The 17,927-nt window shown below is 58.1% G+C and overlaps 1 protein-coding gene across 1 annotated transcript in view; it reads right to left on the bottom strand.

The window, feature by feature from the left end:
* Window positions 1–8,289, bottom strand: part of NOS1 (nitric oxide synthase 1) — a 69,360-nt gene extending 61,071 nt beyond the window's left edge. Inside the window, exon 1 of the mRNA XM_032128234.1 lies at window positions 7,758–8,289. The gene's annotated coding sequence lies outside the window, so the exon portion shown is untranslated. The remainder of the gene's footprint in view (window positions 1–7,757) is intronic.
* Window positions 8,290–17,927: the final 9,638 nt, after the last annotated feature.

Here is a 17,927-nt window from a genome sequence, read left to right as displayed (position 1 = left end):
CCCCCGCCTCTCTCCCCGAACTCTTATTCCCAGTGGCCAAGAACATTTAGTCTGGCCGGGAAAAGGAAATCTCATTACAGAATTACAGTTCATTTAGCAGGTCCCACTGGAAGCCCTGCAATAACCACTGGCTTCCTAACAGGATTAGCCGGTGTCTGAACCTCCCGCTCTCCCTGCAGGCATCTCCCTGCCCCAAAAACCCCAAAAAAACCCCACAGAAAACCACGATTCAGGTGGATGCAGGGAAGGGAAGATTGAGGGGAGCCGAAGGATTTGTTGGTGTGAAGGTGGGCACTGCCAGCAGAGGTTATCCCAGAGTTACCCCAGAGTTATCCCAGAGTTACCCCAGCTTCTCCAGCTGCAAATCCCACTCAGCTTTGCTGTCTCGACCTCTCCCAACCTGTCCATTCCCCCGCAGTGGTGTGAACTGGGGAGGTCAATGTGGGACACACCAGGAACACCCTGGATCCCACAAGTGCCGCTCCTGGAAGCTGCTTCAGCTTCTCCTGGCATCAGTCTTGGAGTCTGCGCGGTTTTTGGTTGGACACACCAATTCCTGGCATCAGCTCTTGCTAAGAGGGTGGGAAAATCTAATCCAGAGGAGAAGGTGAGGAAAACACCAAATGATGCTGGGCCAGAACAGCCCAGAGCAGCTTTGGCTTTGGTGAGGCTGAAACCTCCCTGCTCCTCCCACCCCCGTCCCCACTTAGAACCAGGAAAAGTGGGCAAAAGAACGAGAAACTCAGGAGCAGGATTCGCCTGGACTGTCTGTTTTTCAGAGGAGGGAGAGGTTTAATCAAAAGGAATTGGGATATTCCCATGAAATTCCTAATCTATTAAATTCCTACCATAGAATATTCCTATAAAATAGGAATACTCCTATTAATTACTAAAACAGGACATTTTTTGACCAAGTTGGCCAAGCCTGGCCTCTCGTGGCCTTACTCCATCACTCCTCATCCTCACCCCATCCCTCCTCTGCTGACTGCACCAATTTTCATGGGAAAAAGGGGGATTTATTCCCTGCACCCCTTTGTCCGGCAGGGCCCCAGGACAGCCGAGAGCTCTGGGGTCGCTCCCTGTGGTCACTTTGTGGGGACTCTCCATGGAGCAGCCTCTGGATCAGGGCAGGACCCATTTAGGGTGTCCAGGGACACCCCAAAACCCACAGAGAGACCCTTCCCAGATCTCCACGCTTTTATCCGAGCGCGTTCCCCACGGGGCCCACGCGCAGGTTAGGAAACGACATAATTAATGCACACGTTAATTGAAGGGTTGAGGTTCAAGGGTTGCCACCCACTGCAAAAACGCACCCAAAGATCCGAGCCCCCGAGTCTGCCTCGGGATAATCCTTCAGCACACGCGGAGTGGGATCTATCGACAATAATAAATAGCAATAATAGTAATAATAAATGGTAATAATAAATGGTAATAGTAAATGGTAATAATAAATGGTAATAGTAAATGGTAATAATAAATGGTAATAGTAAATAGTAATAATAAATGGTAATAATAAATAGTAATAGTAAATGGTAATAATAAATGGTAATAGTAAATAGTAATAATAAATGGTAATAATAAATGGTAATAATAAATGGTAATAATAAATTGCAATAGTAAATAGTAATAATAAATGGTAATAATAATTAAGAAATAATAATAAATAAATTGATATAATACTACTACTACTACTGATAATAATAATAAAATAAAATACAAAGTGTGTTCTCGGCAAGGGGTGGCCACACTTTTGGGGTGGATAACTCTGGGATGGAAGGGGGGTGTTAATTATAATTAGGCTAAAATCAACTGAATTCACCCCTGGAGAGTTCATCCCTCGTGTGAGAGCTGCTCTGAGCTTTATCAGCTCCAGGGTCCCGTCAAATTCCCCTCCCTGCAGGGATTTCAGAGCCTGGCCTGGTGTCCCCACTCTGCTCCACCCTCTCTGCTCCATCCCGAGAGAGTGCTTCAGGCTGCAGATTGCGTTTGTGGGGAACCATCACGGAACAGGTTTTGGGGACGCTGACCCCATTCCATCCAGGGAGCAGCAGCTCCATTTCCCCCGGCATTCCTGCACTGTTATAAACCGATGGTTCCCGTTAAAACGTGAATTTATTTCCCGGTTTTCCCGAATTCCACCAGGGCAGATTCCCCACCCCATGGAGCTCCTTGAGGACCATGCCCACGGACCCCACGCGGGGTGGGAGCCCCGGGAGGTGCTGGAGCCCCCACAGCCCCGGCGCTCCCACCTTTGATGCTCTGAACGAGCTGGGGATGGCTGAGACGCAGCATTAGGAGGAAATGAAAGGCCAGGGTGGGTTGTTTTTCTCAGGGATGAGCCCTGCAGCTCCCACGCTGTTCCAGCCGAGGTTTTCCAGCGTTAACAAGACTTCGTTTGGAGCTGCAGGGATGGGCTGGCCCTGGAATCGCTGTGTGGGCAGGGGTTAAGTGCTGGGGGCAGCAGCAAGAGGAGTTTGGGCTCGAAGGGCGCCAGGGAGCTCCCCGTGAAGGCAGCAGGGATCCCGGAGGGCAAAGCCTGGGGTGAAGACTGTGGGAAGGGAGGAGGGAGGGAGGGAGGATGCAGAGAGCAGGGGAAGTTTCCCTCACGGACACTCTGGAATTCAGCTCGCAGCAGCTCCTGAAGCCAAGAACTGAGGCCAGAAGGGACGAGGCGTTTCTGGAGCTCATGGGAGCACAGCGGCTGGGATTGTCCTGCCGGGAGGGTGCAAATCCCTGCTCCAGACCTTCCAGCACAGCTGGATCCTCCCTGGAGAGGGGAGGACAGATGACCCCTGTCCAGCAGCGAGGATGGGCAGGGAAGGGGCAGCCTGAGCCCTTCCAGAGCTCCAGCCCAAGGATCTCATTCCCTCAGCCCAGAAATCCCCGTGGTACCCCTCACCGTGGCTTTGGGGAGGGTTTTCATCCCCTTTTCCCTGAGCTGGCCCAGAGCTGTGAGTGCGCTGCCTCCCCCCGGCCCTTCTGCAGGGCCCCCTGAGCACCATTCCCAGCACCGCTCCCTCCTTCCACTGGCAGGACAGGAATGGCACTGGGAGAACTGGGAATGGGCAAATCCGACCTTTCGGCAGGGCACGACAACCCAGAGCATCACCCCGGGGGAGAAGGGGGCAGCAGCTCCTGACACCCAGAGCGTCCCTGCGGCTTCGTCCCCACCCCTTTCCCGTTTCCCCTCTCTCCTTGTTTGTTTATTTGGCCATCCGAGCCTCCAGCAGCAGCCACGGGGTCTGGCAACCCAAAACTTCCCCTGGGGAAGAAGTTCTGGCATCCAGCGGCCAAGTCGGGAGACTCTGGAAAGTTGCTCCGAGCCTGTCTCATCTCAGGGCTTGACATATCGCCGCTGTCCATTTCCCTTCCCAAGGAAATCTGATTTGTTCCAAAGTTTATAGTTTCAGTGACCTAATCCCAGCATAGCTGTTCCTGTTTCCCTTTAATTTACTGCCGCAGCTCGTATTAATTGATGGACTGCAGAGGGTTTGAGCCAAGCTAATTGTTTTAGGGGCAGAAAAAAGAAGGAGAAAGAAAGGGAGATGTGAGGTCCCTTAGTGGATTACGGAGGGATTCGGAGGGGGAAGCGGCGGCCACCGGGAAAAAGCTCCAAACAGGAGCGGCCGTCTGGAGGCTCTCCAGGCTTGTGCTCACTGCAGCCGGGAACACCTTCCCTGGGATGACCTTGGAGCAGGAGAGGAGGGCTGGGATGGTTCACCCCTCTGGCTCTGCCCTCACGGAGCTGCTTCTGCCCCTGGGTGATGCTGGGGACCAGGGGAGCTCCCCGAGCCCAGGGAAAAGGGAGGTGTCACCCGTCATCCAGCAGGGATGATGGAGCAAATCCTCCTGGGAGCTGATCCCACCCGTGAGGGATGTGGCAGGCACTGGGAGCTGCCAGCAGGGATTTATCAGGTGGAAATCATGGCCAGTGGAGCTGATCCCTTCCCGGGAGAGGGGAACGGTGCTGCGGATCAGGAACAGCAGCTCCTGTGAGACCTCACTTAAGCCAGGCCTTGGACAGAGTCCTGTAGTGTCGGAGAATGGAGTCCTGGATCGGTTTGGGTGGGAAGGGACCTTAAAGCTCATCCCATCCCACCCCGGCCATGGGCAGGGCCACTTTCCACTATCCCAGGGTGCTCCGAGCCCCAATGTCCAGCCTGGCCTTGGGCACTGCCAGGGATCCAGGGGCAGCCACATCTCACCACCCTCATCCTAAAAAGCACCTTCCTTGTATCTCATCCAAATCAACCCTCTCCCAGTTCAAATCTGGGAGATATGAGCTGGGTCCAGTCCCATGGAATCCTGGGCCAGGAGAGGAAATGGAATCTCCTCTGCCTTCCCTCATCTCCCTGCCCCCATCCCTTCCATCCCTCCTCTCCATCCCATCCCTGGGAGAACCAAGTCAGAAGCAAAACCGGGACCTCTCCAGGCAGCGGAGAATCCTTCTGAAGATGGGGGTGCACGGAGGGGACGCCCCCGGAGCAAATCCCAGCTCCCACGAATCCCCAGCACCCTCTGAACCACGGCATCACCAAAGTATTAAAGTTTTCCAGGCGAGGATCTCTCTCCTTGTTGTTTCCCTGGCCAAACCCCCTCCCTTCTCCATAAATCAGCCCAGGCTCTTTCAGCACCGCTCTCGCAGAGAGGTTGATTTACTCAGGAGCAACACAGGGAGTTTCCAGATTCACACTAATTGCTCTCCCAAATTACTTAATAGTTGAAATTGCAGTCCTCTCTTTGGAAATCATCTCAGACAGCTCAATAAAAAACTATCAGCGGAGAGACAACTGCAAATTGATAAAGTCTTTGAGACGAGGGTAATATCATTGTTGTCTGGCAAATTTATTCCGCTGAAGCCCAAACGAGGAGGATAAACAGCCTCGCTCGGCGAGGAAGACACCGCCCGCTCCCGAGTTGCTCAATTTTCTCTTCCAGAGCTGCTCTGATTGCTCGGAGAGAGAAGAGGCAGCGCTGCTGAAACCAGGCAGCCACTGCAACGCCCGCGAATAAATCGCTCCAGCCTTTCCCTCGCCGAGGAGAAACAGAATTGACAAGAAATAGAATAATAATTGCAATAATAACAACAGAAGTGCTTGTGCTGGCTCTGGCGGGAGGCAGGGGCTGCTGCTCCCCTCGGGGCTGTGGATTCGGGAGCTGGCTGGTGGCCATCGAGCTCCCGCGGGGCTGAAATTGTCACCCAGGAGGGAAGGGGAAAACTTGTTTCATTTTGGCCGCTTCCCAATTTCCCGGCCGCTCCGGGGGTGGGAGGGGAGGGAGGGCACAGGGGGGGCTGGGGCAGGGCTGGGGGTGCTGCTGGTGGGGCACAGCCCCATCGAGGAGGCTTCAAAGGGGCAGGACCGAGCGAGGGGGGATTTGGGGGGACGCTGTGCCCAGGACGGGCGCACTGGGAGCGGCTCTCCTCTGCCGTGCAGCGTTTTGGGGCTCTCCCATTTGGGGAGCTTCTCCTCTGCCGCGTGATTTTGGGGCAAGAAGGAGCTCAGGCTCCTCATCCCGCGGTGACCCCGCATGCTGACAGGGACAGCCCTCCCGGGCTCCCCGTTCCCACCCAGCCGTGCCCGTGGCGCAGCCCCCTGCCCTCTCGGAGGCCAAAAAAGCCGCTCATTTCTTCTGGTTTTAAATCCATTTCTGGAAGGTTTGGCAGGAGGGCGGTGGGGGAACAGGGTCGTTGTCACCACTGACTGATGGGCAGCGGTTCAGACCCACAAACTCCTTCCCCTGCCATCCCCAGCTCAGGGCATCACACCAGAGACAGCAACGAGAAACTCCTGGCCTTAAATGCAAAATACTCAACGGAGAGGCCCAAACCCCCCCATTTTTTTCCCAGAGAGCAGCGTGGGAGCGAGGGGGTTACGAGGAGCCGCTGCCCAGCACGGTGCCAGAAGCCGCAGGGATTTGAGAGCCGGCCCGGCCGATGGCTGCCATCTGCTCCTGGCACCTCGTGTCACTGCCGGAGCCCGACAGCGCCCGAGAGCGGCGAGAAAACAATCCCAAAGCCCAGCCAGCCCCAAAAGCAGCCCCAGCCCCGCGAGCCCCCGCCGGGGGAATCGGGGCAGCGAGCGGGGAGATGCCGCGACCCGGCCGGGCGGGGACACATTCAAGCTGCTGGAGCCCTCCGGGATGTTTAAAGAGCTGTGAAAGCCTCACGGCCAGGGCCGTGTCCTCCTGTCCTTCGTGGGGTGACAGCCGGAGGGCGGGGAGGAGGCTGGGGGGTCCCCGTGCAGCCTCCCCCACTTCTGGCACCCAAGGGTGCCCCAAAAGCAGCAATTCCCTGCAGAAACCCCAGCGCCGAGCGATGCCCCGGGGACCTGCGGGAGCTCCTGGCGCTGCGGAGGGCGGGCTGAGGTGGCAGTGCCCCGTTAAAGGGCACTCGCGCGGCGACCCGCGGGGCCGCGGCTTTGATGCCACCCCAGGCGCGGGGAAGAGCGGAGATCCATCCCCATCCCTCCGGGAAGGCGTCCAAGGGAGCCCGGCTTGGCAGAGCGGGCAATTAAAGGCAGGACCGGGCGAGCGGCGGCGCAGAGCCGCGGCTGCCACGTCCGGGTGACCTCGGAGCCGCGGGGGAGAGCGGCCGCGTTTCCTGACCCACATCCCAACCCCCTCTCGGGGCTCGGGGAAAGAAAAACCCTTTAAAAAAATAAATAAAAAGAAGTCTCATTCATCATTCAGCCTCTGTTTGTTTTCTGCACTCCGCTAAGCTCAAACAAGCAAAACAGATTAGCTGGGCTCATTTGTTTCCTACTTAATTACACCTCTTCGCTGCTGATGTAATATTTCAAGATTTGGGTTGCTAGGGCTGAAAATCCACCTGCCCCCTCCCACACCCACCTTGGCTTTTCATTCCCATCATGAAAAAGCCCAGATGGGGATTTTTTTCGGAAAAAACTCCCCTAATTATTGAGGAATTCAAGGCTCTGAATGCAGAAGCTGCCAGCGAGCGCTCAGGTTGTCAGAAGCAGATGGACGCCAGCTCCAGCTTTTGATCACAGGCTCGGAACCCCTCCCCGAAAAAACAGGGAGAAGGGGGGGAAGGACCCCCGCATCTGCAGCCGCACACGGCCGCGGATAACTTTAGTCATTCCCCCTCCCTCTCCAGGATTGCTTTGGCATCAATAGGACTTCCCAGGAAGCCGGAGCAGCTGCGGTGCCGACGCAGTTCGCAGGATGAGCTCCGTGCTGGAGGAAGGAGCGCACGCGTCCCCGCAGGAGATGCTTCCCTTCCCCTCTGGATGTTTTTCCTCCTCCCCTCCCCACAGCCGCACCCCACATCCCTGCAGGTGCCCGAAATCTGCTGTGCTTTACCCAAAGCACAGCACGGCCCTGCCAGCCCGTGGCACGGAGGAGACGCCGAAGGTCCCCCAGGCGCAGCAAGGTGGACCTGGGAGGGGCTTTTAAGGCTGTCGGTGCCTAAAAGGGTCCTGCAGACCCCAGCCAGGAGGGAGCTGCCGACCTGCTCCGGGTGCTGACGGCATCCCCAGCCCACCCCGGCAGGGCCAAAGGTGCGTCCAAGGCGAGGAACAGGTGGAGCAGGCAGAGGGTTGGAGATTGGGAATGATCCCCCTGGGATTCCCAGGCTGAGAGACCAGCAGGGAGATGAACAGACCCCCCCGATCCCATCCCGAACAAACCATCCTGGAAAACTGCGACTCCCGCTTCGCTGGCAACCAGAGCCATTCCCACTCTCCGGGCCGCGCAGAGCCACCCCCACGGCGTGTCCCCGCCGCCCCCAGCCTTACTTGTGTCCGGAGAGAGCCGCGGAGAGGCCACCGGGCATCGCGCCCCGCTCGCCCCCGCCGCAGCTGCCGCCTGGCCGGGGCCCCGCTCCCTCCGCCCCGGGCTCCGGGTCCCGAAAGGAAGAGCAAACAAAAGGCACACACCGAGGCCATGGCTCGCCCAGAGGCAGGGGCTGGCCGGAGCCAGGGGAGGAGGCGCTGGGCAGCGGCAGGAAAAGGGCTCAGCCGGCGCTGGAGCTGCGGGAGGGCTGCGTGAGCCGTGCCCAGCCGGCTGCGCGCTCCCCGCCGGCTTTCCCACGGTGGCATTGCCCCTCGTCGGGTCCGGCTGTGTCCTTGTCCTCTCACCCTGCTCATCGGCCCAGCCGGAACATCCCCTGTGGCTCGCCAGGGTTGGGACGGGGGGAAATCGCTGGTGCCTTGGGGGTGACCGGAATGCCCGCCGGGCACTGGGCACCTGGCACCGGCCGCAGCCCCCGCGGCCACCGCGGCCGGCGGAGGAGTTGGGTTATTCAGTAACTTTTAATCTCCCCAGCTGGAAGCTGCTCCACGCCTGCCTAACCACAGCTTCCAGACGAGTTTCGGGCGTTTAGGGGGACTGGGGGTTGGGAAGGAGGGCGAGCATGGGAGACGCTTTGGGGTTCGGTTCCAAACATCCAACCCACGGGAAAAGCAGGGAGAGCCCAGCAGCCCCTCAGGGCCGCGGGCACGGGCGGTCGGGACCTTCCCTTCCCCAAAATGCTTTTCCCAAAGGTGCAGAGCAGGGAAAAGGGCGTTTCCACCCCCCAGCCGGGCCAGGCCAGGCCTTTCTGCCCTAAACCACAGGAATATTATCCGTCTGTACGGAAAGGTTGATTTTTTAACCCACCCCCAGCGGAGCGGGCAAGGAGTCCTTGACGCCGCAGTGGGATTTTGTTTGAGGTTGATCGGGAGATAACGGCGCTCTCCCGGCGTTTGGAAGGGTTTTCCATTGATTTTTCTCAGCTCCAAAGGGAGGGAGAGCAGAAAGGCACATCCAGGCTCCTCACCGCGACCTCAGCGCCCCGTGTGCTGCAAAGTCAGGCGTGCCCGAACAATTAGGGCTGCTGCATTAATTAAAGGAGTCCTTTTTAAAGCCCTCCAATTGTCCCATCCAGCGTCCACCCAGCAGGATGAGCTGCACCTCAGTTCAGCATCAGGTTCTGCTGCAAAGCCCCTGAACATCCCCAGAAACAATTTTTCTTTAAAGTGAAGAGATTTTAACCCCAACGAGAGCCCCGAGCAGGGAGAAATGAGCTTGACCTGCCCATTGCACCAACACGGCCGTGGCTCTCTTGCCCAAAAGCCTCAGTTCAGCTCCGAGGAGCCAAATCAAGTCAAATAAAAATAGTTTTGGGTGTCACATCGCTGCTGTCAACACCTCCAGAGCAGGTTCCTGCCACACTTCACACAATCCTTCCCATCCCGAGGTGACTCGGACACAGCTCCTGAGAGCAGGAACCCTGCGTGCCCTCACTCCAAACTCCACTTTTATCCATCTGGGAGCCATTGAATCTGGAATTTTCCTTTCCCAAAGCCAGAATCCATCCCTGCTGTTCTGCCCCAGCGCTATTTAACCAACAAGTCTCCATGGGAAGGAATTTTGAGCAGCCACCTCCCAGCAGTGGCATTGGAGCAGTTCAGTGGTTCTGAAGCCCCAGCTGGGGTTTCCCAATCCCAGATTCCCAGGATCCATCCCCACACACCAACCAGCTTCATGGAAACGAGGAGGGAGCAGTAGGAAAAGGGGCTGTGATTGATGGACAGGCCATTTTTCCGGTTTTATAATTGAATTTGTGAGGGGCTTGGACATTTCCAGCAGCAGTGGAGGGGTGGATGGATGGATGGATGGATGGATGGATGGATGGATGGACGGATGGATACCCTGGAGCTGCAGCCAGGCAGGAACACGCAGCTCCCACCAGGGAAATTGCTGGTTTTTGCAGCTTCCCAAATATTTGAACCCTTCACCTTTCCCCCCTTATTCCCACAGCAAGAGTGGTATTTGGATCCACAACAATTCCCATCTCCCTTCAGGAGCGCAGCACAACCTTCCCAGCCACTCATTCCCTAAATTCTCCCCACAACAGCCACCCCAGAGCATGTCACCCCATCCAGCAGCATCCCAAACCCCTGGCACACGCGGATCCAGCCCGGAGCATCCCCCCCAGCCCAGCACAGCCCGGATCCCACTCACCACTGCATCCAGGGATGGCCACGGTGTTGTTTCCCAGGAAAAGCGCTCCCGGGGTGCTGCTCCGTGGGAGGCGTGGGAGCAGCTCCCGGGGCCAGGTGTGTTGTATTTAAGCTCTGGGATGGAGCAGGGATAATGAGGCCATCAATCCATTTCCCTCCCGGCGCCTCGGGCAGGGTTTGCTCCCAGCCAAGCCCGGGGGGTGGGACCTGGGGAGAGCCCCTGGTAGTGCCTGCCCGGCCATGGGGCAAGGAATTCCCGCTGCCAGAACCAAGCAATTCCCATCTCTCCCACTTCCCAGCTCTCCGGAGCCTCCCTGCACCCCTGTGGAGATCCATGATGTGGAGATCCAGATGGCAGAGCCATTCCCACCCGGCAGAGCCGTGGTCTAGCTGCTCCCAAAGCATGGACGCACTGCTGGAAATGCAAAATGAACTGGGAAGCAGCCAAATGTTTTGGGGTTTGGGGGGGCTCAGGGGCTGATCCCCACGTGGGAGGGATCATTCCAGCAGCAAACCCCCCCATGGAAGGGGTGAGCAAGGAGCCATCCCCATCCAGGGTGCTGGAATTGGGGATGAACAGAGCAAGAAGGGTGGGAATAAGAGTTTCAGGAGGTTAAATCCCAAAAGGGAGCTTGGCCACGTGGAGGAAGGACCCATCGTGCTGAGGTTTATCACCCATGGGATTTGCAGGGCCGAAAATATCCGAAACCCAATCCAGGGACATCAATCCCAGTGTCCACGAGCTGTCGCCTCCTGCAGCCCCCCGGGTCACGGGGCAGCAGCCAAGGCCACGATGTCACCGGACACAGAGGGACAGCAGAGCCCCACGTGCCACAGCAGCCAGCAAAGCAACCTCTGGAAAAACCTCTGGAGAAAACCAAGTACTCCTGGAGCGAGATTTTCCTTCAGGAATCCCGCCGGGAGCTCCCAGCACTGCGGCACGGCTTGGGGGAATTTGGCAGAAGGAGCTTGGAAAAAATGGGCAGGAATGGTTTCCAGCCCCTCCCTGCAGCATCCCAGCGCTCCCGGACACGATCCCACGTGGAACCACGCGCTGCCAGGCCCTGCCCTGCTCCAGCCGCCAGCCCAGCTCGGGGCTGTGGTGCCCCGTGGCCGTGGGGCTGGAGGAGGCTGGAGCTGAGCTGTCCCCGCAGGAGCTGCCAGCCAAAAAGGATGGGAGGAGAGGCCGAGGGCTCATCCACAGCGCCTGGCGCCTTCCAGGGTGCTGGAATGTGTTTCTCCGCCAGCTGGAAGTGAGCCAGGGGGTACCACGGAGCACCCCTGCCCCATGGCTGTCTCTAGGATGGGGGGCACCCTCTCCAGAGCCCCTCGGTGATATCTGGCACCCCGAGGTGCTGGGGAAGGTCACCCACACCCCGGTGGGACAATTCCCCTCTGGGACAACTTCTCCCCTCCGGGTGCCCAGGCACAAACCCTGAGTGTGGGATTATTTTCCTTCAGCATCCCAGACCCTTCCCCACCCCACAGGGAGCTCACAGCACACCCAGCGTGCCCTGACCCCCTGCCCACCCCTCAATCCAGGCACAGAAAGCCACCCTGTCCTCAAAAACCCCAGAATAAATAAATAAATCTCTGTGGGGCGTGGGAAAACCTTCAGCCAGTTTTTCTACCTGCTGCTGCCCAGGGCTCGGCTCTGCTCTCCGGAGGAGGCCGCGGGTGTCACGTTTAGGGCAAAAAGCTGGGAATTGAGAATCTCTCCTCCTTCCCAGAGCTGCCAGGAGGGGAAAGGGTCCCGCGCTGGGAGCCCGGCAGGGGCTCAGTGTCTGCAGGCACACGGGGGGTCAGGTTTCTGTCCCCGAGGGCAGCGTAAAAATAGAGGTGAGGAAAGAGAATCTGCTGAGCAATGGGCCAGCGGGAGCGGGGGGACCTGGAGCAGGGCAGCCCCTCCCCAGCGGGCGAGCCGGAGATGCTGGGAACCCCCGGGGGCCGCCCCCCGGCTGGAATTAATCCCGCTGGGAGCCGAGTCTCTCTGCAAAGCGGGATCAGCTCCGCGCTGGCTCAGAGCGACAATCCTGTTAAAGGATGGCCGGGTGGCCACGACACAAGTGGCCAATTAGCCCGGGCTCGGGCAGTCACCTGCCCGGGGCTCCCCGGGGCTCTCCCCGAGGCTCGAGCTGGCCCAGCGCGTTCCGCTTCTGGCGCAGGGCAGCCCTTAATGAGCTAATCAAGCCCTAATGAAGAGCTGGAGGTTTACCTAGGCAGGACCCCCCCGCGGACAGTGCTGGGGTGGCTGCGGGGGGCTCAGCCCAGCCCGGATCCCCAGAAAGGACCGGCCCTGTGCTCGCTGCGGCTCCTGAGAAAGCCCAGGCGAGCCTGGGGAGGAAACATAAATCGGAGCTCCGAACAATGCCCCATTGTCGGCTCTGCCGCAGCCCCGCGAGGGAGCCCGGCCTGGGCAGGACCGGCACGGGCAGGATGGGCCGGGGCCGGCTCAGGGCTGTGGGGCCGCTGCCAGCCCCAGCCCGGCTCCCAGAGGATCTGTGGATTGTCCCCCTCTGCCCTCCCCGGCACCCCCGGGGACTGGCGGCAGCCCTGGCCGCGGGCACCGCTGGTTCTCACCGTCCCGGCTCCGGGCTCGGCTCCTCGCCAGCCTTTTCTTCCTCTGATCCGGAGCGGAAAGGGGAACCCAAAGCTGCCACGGTGCCTGGGGCCGGCCCTGCGGGGATAGCGCTGGGTCCCACGGCGAGTAAAGGTTGTGGCCACCGGCCAGGTCTAAGGGCCGCACCTCGGCGTAGCTGAGGGTTTAAGTTCAGCTCAATAAAAGGCTTCATTTGGGCGGAGAATTAAACAAATCAAGGCAGATTTGTGTCTCTAACAAGCCCCGTGTGTCCGGAGGGAGGGTGGGTGACCCAGGCAGCACTGGGACACCACCGGGACATAGCTAGAGCCACCCTCCCTGGTGGAAGCAGAGGTGGTTTGTAATCTCCAGCATCACAACCGGCCCCAAAAGTGTCACAACCCCAAAGCAAGCCCTGTTTGGTGTTGGTGCATCCCGATTGTGCCAACACCGCCACCAGCATCCAAGTGGGAATGACGCCGTGGGCTCACCCAGCAGCAGGGACAGGAGAGCTGGAGCTGCTGGCCTGAGGGCTGAGCTCCTCTGTCACTCGCTGCGTTCATCCCTTGCCTGTGAAATATTAATGGCCCGTGACTCATCCCCAGGCAGGAGGAGGTGACGGCCACGTGTGCGCATTCCTGCGCCTCTCCCTGCGCACGCACGCACGCACGGATCCACGCAAGGATGGATCCAAAGGCATCCTCGATCCTCCAAAGCCGCCATTAAAGCTGGTTTGGGGAATATTTTGCACATTCCTCCCCGTCCTGGTGCTGGCATCTCATTAACCACACGCCAGGAGCGAGCTCAGCCTCCCCGTGCTGGGCTTGGCAGCGGCTCTGTTCCTGGAGCTGGAGTCACCAGGGCTGCCCAGTTGCACACCAGTGCAGACCAGTTACCCTCCAGACTGGTGGCAGCCCTCCAGATTTACCAAGCAAGCCCCTGTTTATTGCATATCCAGGAGACGGTGACACTGCGGCAACCCCAGCAAGGGAGGCAGAGAGGGCATCGAGTGGTGGCTCTTTCCCCCCAAATCCCTCGTTTCTCCTGCTGGGAGAATCCATCAGCGCAGCCCCTTCCCAAGAAAATCCTCCTGGATGGCTCCGACCCTGCTCCCCGCCCGGGCTGAGCCTGGTTTAATTGGTTCCCAACTCCTGCAGGCTCTGCAAGATGAAAAGCCCTCGACAGGAGAAGTGTGGAGCGTTCATGGTTTATTAATGGCCAGCCATCATTATTTTACCTTTCAAGTGCTCAGGCGACGGCGAGGAGGGAAGGAGAGGGGGGAAAACCGTGTGAACTTCCCAGGATTTTCTCCTCCATCTCCTGGGTACCCCCAGCAGCCAGCACCGGCGCCGCTTTTCCAGAGGGGCCGCTTGGCAGATTGATGGTGGCATCCCAGGAAAACAGCGTGGGAGAAGCAAACAAGCGGAGCAGCAGCTGCCAGGAGCCGCCAGTGCTCCATCACCGGGCTCAGCCATCCCCGCGGGGCCCGGCTGCGGAGGAGCAGCCCCCTGGCTCTCACCCGCTGAGCTGGGTGGAAATTTATCTGCTGCCAGCCCATAATGTGCCCACTTCCCAGGTTTTCTGCTGCTGTGTCTCCCATCCAAGGGTTCGCTGGGAATTATTATCCCCAAAGGGCTGGGCTGGGAGCTGGCACGGTGGGATGAGGGAAAAAGGGGTTTGGCAGTGCTGGACCAGGCAGAGATGGTCCCAAGGCTCTGATGGACTCATCCATCCCCCCCCCCCCCCCCCCCCGCTCCCCCCCCCCCCCCCCCCCCCCCCCACCCCCCCCCCCCCCCCCCCCCCCCCCCCCCCCCCCCCCCCCCCCCCCCCCCCCCCCCCCCCCCCCCCCCGGATAAAAAATCCCGGGATACAATGAGGAGAGACGCGGAGCAGCACAGGGCAGGGCAACGGTTTTTTTCAAATGTGTTTTGTTTTTTTTTGGGTTGTTTTTTCTTTTTTTTATTGGCATAAATAATTCATACACTGTCACCTCACCAAACACTGCACGAGAAACCACGGGAACAAATGGCCTATCCAGGTCTGCAGGTCCCAGAGATTCGCACCAGCCAGACAGCGGAGATTAGAAATTACTTTCTTCGAGTGTAGAAAACGTTAGAAATGTCCTGTACAAATTTACAGCGGGGAGAATCCATCGTGCCTTTCTCAGAAATTCCTTTTTTTTGTTTGTTTTTATTTGTTTGTTTGTTTCTTTTCTTGTTGTTGTTGGTTTTTTTGTCAGTCGTTTGTGGGGGTGATTTGTATTTTCTTTATTTCTCACCAGCTTCTTTTTTTTTTTTTCCCAGAGGTTTGGTTTTTGTTTTTTGTTTTTTGTTTTTTTTTTCAACAACGACAACAAAATATATATATATATATATATTTATATATATATTTATAAAAAGAAAAAAAAGGAGAGGTGGGGAGGGGGCGGGAGGTGGAAAGGGAACTGAAAATCAGCTCATTCTGCGGAACTACCACGGAGAAAACAAAGCAGGCCAGCGAGTTCGGTTGGGAACTGTACAGGGTTTGGGGTCTGTATATATCTATATACATACATACGGAGATATGTATATATATCCATATATACCCTATGTACAAGGCGAGGGACACGGGACTTTACAGGGACCTGAAATTAACGGCGGCGCTCGCGGCTGACCAAGCTCCTCCCCCACCGAAAGGGTCGCTGTTGGCAACAGGAAATGGATAAATTCCAATAAATTCGGAGAAGTTCAAATAAACTCGGAGAAGTTCAATTAAAGTCAAGTGGTTTAAAATGGATAAAGGGTGGAGAAAGGAGGAAGGGCTCGAGGCAGGGCACTTGGGGGGCAGAGAGAGGCTCGTGGCACCACCAGCACAGAGCCCTTCTCTTCACGCGGCCAAAGAGGCCGAGAGCCAGGCACTGGCTCGTCCGTAAAATCCTAAATTGGCACAGGGAGGGGTTGGATTGGGTGTTGGGAGGGAATTTTTTCCCTTGGAGGGCAGGCACAGGGTGCCCAGAGCAGCTGTGGCTGCCCCTGGATCCCTGGCAGTGCCCAAGGCCAGGTTGGACATTGGGGCTTGGAGCAGCCTGGGACAGTGGGAGGTGTCCCTTCCACCTGGAATGGGACGGGCTTTAAGGTCCCTTCCATCCCAAAACATTCCATGATTCCATGCTCTGGGAAAGGCTGAGCAGCTCCTCCACCTCCCACACATTCATTTCTGCCTCCCATCCATCCCAAACTTTCACCATCCCAGCTCCTGCCACGGTCAAGGACTGGATAAATGTCATGGGGGGCCGAACTCTGAGCTCGTCATTCCCAGAAATTGCCCGGTCAGGGCTCAGCGAGGCTTTGGGAATTTATGGGGGAAGGGCTGGGGAGAAGGAAAAGCCGGAGCAGGGGATATCTTTCAGCAGCCGAAGGAGGACATGGAGCTTTGGGGCCACCTCTTCCACCACTGGCAGAGCCCACACGACCCAGCCCCACACGTGGTTTTCCCATCAGCATCGGAACCCTGGGAAAAACCTCCGGCAGCAGCAAATGCAGGGAGCCCTGGGAAGAGCCTGGGGAGGGTGATGGGAGGATGAGGCAGCCGAGAGCTGCAGGGCTGGGCCAGGAGAGCATCCCTGAGGCTGTGAGCGCTGGGGAGCTGCCCTGGGGCTGGGGGTGGCTCCTACGTCTCAAAGCCAGCACTGAGCTAAGCCCAGCTCTGCTGAGCTAAGTCTGGCTCTGGCTCTGAAGCAGCTCTGGCTCTCTGCTGGCTCCCAGCTAAGCACTGGATATTTTTAAAATGGGCCAAAAAAAGAAAAAAAAAGAAAAAAAAAATCCTTCACAAAGGCAGAGTCAAAAAAAACCAAACCCAAACAACAACAACAACAAAAATAAGATTTGTCGGTTTGGTGGGTGGGGGGTTTTTTTAATAATGACGACTTTAAAAATAAGAAGGAAGGATGGGAATAACGCAGCTGCCTGAGCACCCGGGGCTGGGCTGGATGGAAGGGAAGGAGCTGCTCCTCAGAGCTCTTTTGGGATAAGTGCAGGGCAGCTCTTTTTCCATCGCTACCTTTGTGCTGTGCCCGTGGCTGAGACACCACGGCGAGGGGAGAGGGGCAGGGAGAGGGTGGAGAGGAGGGGGAGGTCAGCTGTAGGAATGTTTAGTTTCTTCCAGATGCCCAAAATCCAGTGGAGAAAGGCGGGGCCAAGGGGGAATGAGATAGGACGAGGGGAATGGCTTTAAACTGCCAGAGGGCAGGGCTGGATGGGATCTTGGGAAGGAATTGTTCCCTGGGAGGGTGGGGAGGGACTGGGATGGAATTCCCAGAGCGGCTGGGGCTGCTCCTTGATCCCTGGCGGTGCCCAAGGCCAGGCTGGACATTGGGGCTTGGAGCAGCCTGGGACAGTGGGAGGTGTCCCTGCCCATGGCAGGGGTGGGATGGGATGAGCTTTAAGGTCCCTTCCCACCCAAACCATTCCACGGTTCTCTGGCCGAGGCTGCAGCAGAGCCCTGACACCACGGGGGAACCAGCCCAACACCCACCAGCTCATTGTTCCCTGGACTCTCGGCTGATAAAATCCATCAGGTGTCTGCCAACAGCTGGGAGACCCCATGGGGGACACATCAGGGTGAGACTTCCCAGGCCAAGCGAGGATTTGGGGCCCAGGGAGCAAACCCAGAGTGTCCCCAAGATGGACGTTGTCCCTTCCACCATAAATCCACACAACACCCGCCGGGCTCCAGCCCTTTGCCACGCGGGCGGTGAGCGTCACCCCTGGTGTCACCTCCTTCCTCCTTCCGACACCTTCCCCTCTCCACTGCTCCCCCGAGGAGTTCGCACCTGCCCAGAAACCAAACCCACGCAGCCCTGAGGGCACCAGCGATCGCTCCCTCCCAGCGGGGTTTGGGGATGGGTGGCACCTCCCCGTGCCCCCCCAGCATCCAAGGTGGGCAAGGGGGGTGTTCTGCCTCCCCCGGAGCCCAGGAGCAGCACAGGTGAAGGCATTGGTGAAAACTCAGAGAGACTCTGAGGGTTTAGTGCAACGTTTATGGCACGTGTGCGCAGCGGGAAGAGCCGGGCTGGGGAGCAGGGGCAGCAGAGCCTCGGTGCTGCGGGCTGGGGTGGGGTAGAAGGCAGGGGAAGAGGTGGGATGTGAAGGTGGGATGAGGGGATGAGCCCTAACTCAGGGATCCCCAATAGTGCTGCTGGAGTAGGGGACCATTAACCCAATAGAGGGCTCAGCCTGTCTTCCCACTCAGCCTCAACCCCAAAAGCCATCCTGCCTCATCCCAGCCCCACGCGCTGCATCCCAGAGAGGGATGTGGCTGCGCATCCCAAAAACATCAGCAGGAGACTCCTCCGGATCCTTTTGGGGGCTGGATCCACCCCTCCCTGCTCCTGCCCGCCTTGGAAT

The sequence above is a fragment of the Corvus moneduloides genome, chromosome 18 (assembly GCF_009650955.1).
Source record: "Corvus moneduloides isolate bCorMon1 chromosome 18, bCorMon1.pri, whole genome shotgun sequence".
Classification (NCBI taxonomy): domain Eukaryota; kingdom Metazoa; phylum Chordata; class Aves; order Passeriformes; family Corvidae; genus Corvus; species Corvus moneduloides.
This window is presented reverse-complemented; position numbering and strand designations above follow the sequence as displayed.